Genomic DNA, 5,722 nt, shown 5'->3' with positions numbered 1-5,722 from the left:
TCTAGGACAACATACCAATGGCATCAAAACAAGAGTATACTTCAGTGATAGAGTGAATTAAGTTCCCTGTTTGGGACCCAGGGCAGGGCTAGAGAAAAGAACTCTGAAAAGTAGAGCTCAAAAATGTATCCTCTGTCGGCCAGGCGCAGTGGCTCACACCTGTAATCCCCAGCACTCTGGAAGGCCGAGGCGGGCACATCATGAAGTCAGGAGATGGAGACCATCCTGCCTAGCACTGTGAAATCCTGTTTCTACTAAAAATACAAAAAATTAGCCGGCCGTGCTGGCAGGCGTCTATAGTCCCAGCTGCTTGGGAGGCTGAGGTAGGAGAATGGAGTGAACCCAGGAGGCAGAGCTTGCAGTGAGCCGACATCCTGTCACTGCACTCCAGCCTGGGCAACAGAGCAAAACTCCATCTCCAAAAAAAATACATATATATATATATATACACACACACACACACACACCCTCTGTCTTTTCCATACCCATGTGTCCCCTTCTGTGAGAGACTTCCTTACACCTTTGCGGGGAAGAGAATTTTTCTCTGCTATATTTGCTTGGAAGAATTAAAGGTGTAGGGCAAAAATTCTTGGAAATTATGTAGTTTACAATCCTCAAAAGTGAGAAAAATGAAGCCCAGAAGAGAAGGCCTTCCAGGAAAATTCCAGAGCCGAAGGTAGACCCAGTACATTGTTTTTGTTTTTGTTTTGAGAGGAAGTCTCACTCTATGGCCCAGGCTGGAGTGCAGTGGAGCCATTTCACTCACTGCAACCTCCGCCTCCTGGGTTCAAGGTATTCTCCTGCCTCAGCCTCCTGAGTAGCTGCGATTACAGGCGCCCACCACCACGCCCAACTAATTTTTGTATTTTTAGTAGAGACAGGGTTTCACCATGTTGGCCAGGTTGGTCTTGAACTCCTGACCTCAAGTGATCTGCCTGCCTAGAACTCCCAAAGTCCTCGGATTACAGGCGTGAGCCACCGCGCCTGGCCGACCTGGTAAGTTTTAATCAAGTACTCTGAACTATGCAACAAACACTAGGAAGTAATAGAAAAAAAATTAATCTAAAAACCCTCTGGAGAGTCAAAGAAATGCAGATTTAAAATAGCATGAATACTTGGATTCATGGTATCGAAAAAGGACTTCGCATTTACCCGCATGTACAAACTGCCTGCCCACCTCTATCAGAGCATTTTTCAAGCTGTGCTACAGTTAACTATGTACTGCCCAAAGCCAATCTGTCCCTGCAGATCATAAGCTCTTAAAGACCAGGACTTCAGGAGAACAAGCAAAACTTCAGAGAGAAGGGAGCCACCGAAACAGAGTTCATAGCAATGGGTTGGCAGGAGCTGATGACTGGAGGTGCGTGGTAGCGTTGGGGTCTGGGACAGGGGAGGGCAGAGAAGGCAAAAGGGCCTACATGACACGCTACAGGGCTGGAGCCACAGTTGCGGTGATTAGTTCAGTTTTGTCTGGTATGCCTGTTCCTTATACACCACCTCTTGTTCAGAAAGAACTTCAGGTTGAGTATTTGGACTCCTTGAGCCTTCTGCTGTTTGTCTCCGGGAGGTTTAACACTCTTAAAAGGGGAAAACTGTCCAGTTCGATTTTCCTTCCTGGGACATTACAGGTTTTTCAAAAGTTTGATGAAAGCATTCACTAAGGAGTGATTCCACTTTCCCTGGTGGCTGAGAAATACAGCGTCTGAGGGGCAGCATCAGGTCTTCCCATCAAGCTGAGGTCGGAGTCTCCCCACCCACCCTCGCTCCCCCTCGTAAATCTGACCTCTAACTGTAACTGTCTTGGCCTCCTTCCGTGGGTGTGGATGCTCCTGCTTGAAACGCATTTTCCAGCCGGCCAAATTCTTGGGAGAGTTTCTTCCACTCTCCAAGCGCTGAGAGCTACAAAGTTCAATCTGGCTTTCCAGATTTTTTTTCTTCCCATTACTAACGGAAGAAATCAAGAAGCGCGGGGCAGAAGGGCCCTGCTCCCTCCAATCAGAGCCCAGTTCGGGGCCAGAGGAGGAAGTGCGGCGGTGGGACGTGCGGTGACAGCCCCTCGCCCCCCGGGACCCGCTGGCCAGGGCAGAGGTCGGTGCGGCCGCTGCGCGACAACTCCCGGCCCGCGCCTCTCGCTTCCTCCCGCCGGGCAAGTGAGAGGATAAACCATGCGGCAGGGGCAGTGCGCCCCCACCAACCGCGCTCCCCGCGCACGGACCCCCATACACGCGCGTCCCAGGCGGGGTCGACCCAGAAGAGCCACGGGGCGGCGCATAGCCCCACTAACAGGGCGGCCAGTACTCACGTGAGCGGGTCCACGCAGCCACCTATATAGGTGACAAAACACTCAGGAAGCCGTCATGCGGCGTCGGGAAAGAGGCCCCACCCAGAGTCACGGACTCCCTAGTCGGAGGGTCCGCTCAGTCCCCTCGGTGAGTCTAGCGAAGCGGTCTCGCTGCGAGAGAGGGCGGGGAGGACGGCGGAGTCTCCCACTCGCGGTGACCCGGACCCCGCCCCACGAGTGGGTCCTCGCAGGGCTCCCTCTGCCGCACGCGGGGACCAGCCACGCAGCGGGGGAGCGGGCAGAAGCCAGCGCCCGGGTCCATGCAGTCCCCTCCGCGGCAGATGCGGGGAGCCGGGGAGCAATGGGGACCTGCCCCCACCCGCAGGGCGACCGGCACCCCCGCGCGGGCCCACGCGGTATCGCAGCAGGAGCGAAGCCCCCGGTGCCACCCGAGGCCAAGACACAGCCCAGGCGCAAGGACCCCGGATCCCGACCTCGGACCCTGAGGAGCCGAGCTCGGAGCCGCCACGCCCGGGGCAGAGACCCCAACCCGGTCAGGAGACCCCGTCGCCCGTCGCGCCATCTCACCTCAGGCAGCCGCCTCGCAGCGCTCGTTCCTCGCCGCGGCGCCTGGGCCGACTGGAGCGCAGCTGAGCAGCCCACAGAGCCGCGGCAGCCTCAACAATAGAGCCCCGGTGCGGGGCCGCCCCCGCCGCTTCAGCCCGTGTTCCCCGCTCAGGATCCGGCTCAGATCAAGGAGCTGCAGCTGGCGCGGGGCTGCGGCCGGGACACACACCGTGCAGGTGCACACGGCCCCGCCCGCCGCCCGCCGCCCCGCCCCCAGCGGAGCCGGGTGCCCAGGGCCCGTCCCCCGGCCAATGGGGAGCGATCCGCGCGGAGAGGGCGGGGCCTGGGGGAACAAAGGGAGGTTGGGCGGGGCGGCGCTGGGACTGGGCGTGCCGGATATCGCGGGAGGACCGGACCCAAGAGCTGGCCTCCTAGAGACCCAGCTCAACGTCCACCTGGAGTCTGCTCTACAGGACGCGCTCATCTCAAGCCTAGAACTCAGGCTTTTAGGGCAGAGAGCGAGAGATAGGCTTGCTTTACAAAAAGTGAAACTGAGGTCCAAGAAATACGATTGCCTGCTGCCCGAAGTCACGTAGTCCCATTCACTCGTTCACCTTGTCATTCAGCAAACATTAGAAAGCACGTATGGTGGGCGTTAGGAGTGAAGTAGGAGTGAAGTAGGGCAGGGCGCGGTGGCTCCCGCCTGTAATCCCAGCACTTTGTGGGGCCGAGGCAGGTGGATCACTTGAGGCCAGGAGTTCGAAACCAGCCTGGCCAACAAGATGAAACCCCATCTCTGCCAAAAATACAAAAACTTAGCCGATCGTGGTGGCGCGTACCTGTGGTCCCAGCTACTGGGAAGGCTGAGGCAGGAGAATCGTTTGAACCCGGGAGGTGGAGGTTGCAGTGAGCTGAGATGGTGCCACTGCATGCGCTCCAGCCTGGGCGACAGAGTGAGACTGTCTCCAAAAAAAAAAAAAAAAAAAAAAAATTAATAGATGGGAAGTAGAAGCGAACTTAGGCTTTCCCTGAAGGAGCTCGGCCAAGGAGTACCTGAAATGTCTCTGCATCTCTTTAAGGTCTGATAAAGGAACCAGGAGCGAGCACTAATCACTACCCTTTCCTGCCTCAGAGCTTTCATGTGTTTGCTGTTCCCCGCCTGAAATGCCAAGTACCAATGGTATTTATTTATTTATAGAAATGGGGTCTCCTTATATTGCCCAGGGTGGTCTCAAACTCCTGGCCTCAAGCTATCCTCTCATCTCAGCCTCCCAAAGTCTTAGGATTACAGGCATGAACCACTGTCTCCAGCCCTGATCGTCTTTAAAACCTCTTTCCTCATCTTATTTGAGCTTCCTGCATCATGTGCCCCCACACCCTTGGTTTTCCTGTACTTCCATAGCTGCTTCCTCTGTGGGTACCAAGAACCCACCCCCTTCTCTGCCCAACTTGTATATGTCTGGGCTCAGGCCAAATGTCCTTCCATTTGCAGTGGACGCTGCTACAGGAAATCTCATGCCCTTCCGGGCTTCACAAACCATCCACATACTCTGCTCCCTGCCAAACATCCATCCCAGTCAGATGCCAACCCTGACCTTTCCCAAAGCCCCAGCTGGACAGAGGGAAGCATCTCAAATTTTCCGTGGACCAAAACAGAGTGGTTTATTAGTGCCCTAACCTGCTCATCCACATTCTTGTGATTCTCTGTAAACAGCCCCTCCATCCACCCAGTTGCTCAGGTGAAAATCTCAAATCCTCCTCCAGTCCTTCCTCCCCCAACATCTCATGCAGCCCTCTGCCTTCCTAGGACGCTGAGCACCTCTCACTCCCAGCACCAGCTACGGTGCTGTCTGAGTGGCTGCCACCCACTTGGCATGAAGTGTGACCTCTCGCCTGGTGTGGTGGCTTACACCTGTAGTCACAGCACTTTGGGAGGCTGAGGCGGGCAGATCGCTTGAGGCCAGGAGACTGGGACCAGCCAAGCCAATATGGTGAAACTAAAATACAACAATTAGCCAGACATGGTAATGCGTGCCTATCATCCCAGCTACCCTACCCAGGAGGCTGAGGCAGGAAAATTGCTTGAATCTGGGAGGCAGACGTTGCAGTGAGCCAAGGTCACACCACTGAACTCCAGCCTGGGTAACAGAGTGAGACTCTGTCACAAATTTAAAAAAGAAGAAGAAGAAGAAGAAGAAGAAGAAGAAGAAGAAGAAGAAGAAGAAGAAGAAGAAGAAGGAGGAGGAGGAGGAGGAGGAGGAGGAGGAGGAGGAGGAGGAGGAGGAGGAGGAGGGGGAGGAGGAGGACGAGGAGGAGAAGGAGAAGAAGTGTGACCTCTCTAAGGCAAGGCAGTGTCCCACTCTGATTCACTTCCACGTGTAAAACAAGACCAGCACCCTAAAGACACTCACTCAGGGAGGTTGCTGGGATGGTGGATGCACAGTTAAGGTCTTCATGGTGGCTGGGGCTGACCCCATCCCCATCGTTCTTCCCACACACACCCGCACACTCATCACTCCCACACTCGCACCCACCACTGAAAGCCTGGCCCCTAATCTGATTTGCCTAACAAGGTCCCCGGATGAACAACACATGCTTCCTACCTCTCCCCTGCTAGGGCCCCACCGTGTTCTGGGATGTACTCAGGGATCAGGAGAACAAAACCTCAGGGAGAGAAAGGACATTCCAGGGTGCAGGCCACTGCATCCCCCTCCATGCCCTCACCCCTGCCTGACACACCCTCACCCCTGTACCTGGCCAGCTCCTACCAACCCTTAAAGTCTCACCAAGTTCAGTGGTGGCAGCCACACCCTATGATCCCTCAATGACCTACGCCCTTGCATAGTCTTCCTGACCTTGGGTACGAGCAAAACC

The 5,722-nt window shown here is 55.5% G+C and overlaps 1 pseudogene; it reads left to right on the top strand.

Annotated features, from left to right (window-relative positions):
• The first annotated feature begins 2,297 nt into the window (after positions 1 to 2,297).
• Positions 2,298 to 5,054, top strand: LOC140711254 (uncharacterized; annotated as a pseudogene).
• The last annotated feature ends 668 nt before the right edge of the window (positions 5,055 to 5,722 follow it).

Source organism: Chlorocebus sabaeus, unplaced genomic scaffold, assembly GCF_047675955.1.
Source record: "Chlorocebus sabaeus isolate Y175 unplaced genomic scaffold, mChlSab1.0.hap1 unalloc_scaffold_413, whole genome shotgun sequence".
In the NCBI taxonomy this organism is placed as follows: Eukaryota; Metazoa; Chordata; class Mammalia; order Primates; family Cercopithecidae; genus Chlorocebus; species Chlorocebus sabaeus.
The sequence above is the reverse complement of the archived record's forward strand: the minus strand, read 5'-3'. Positions and strand labels throughout refer to the sequence as shown.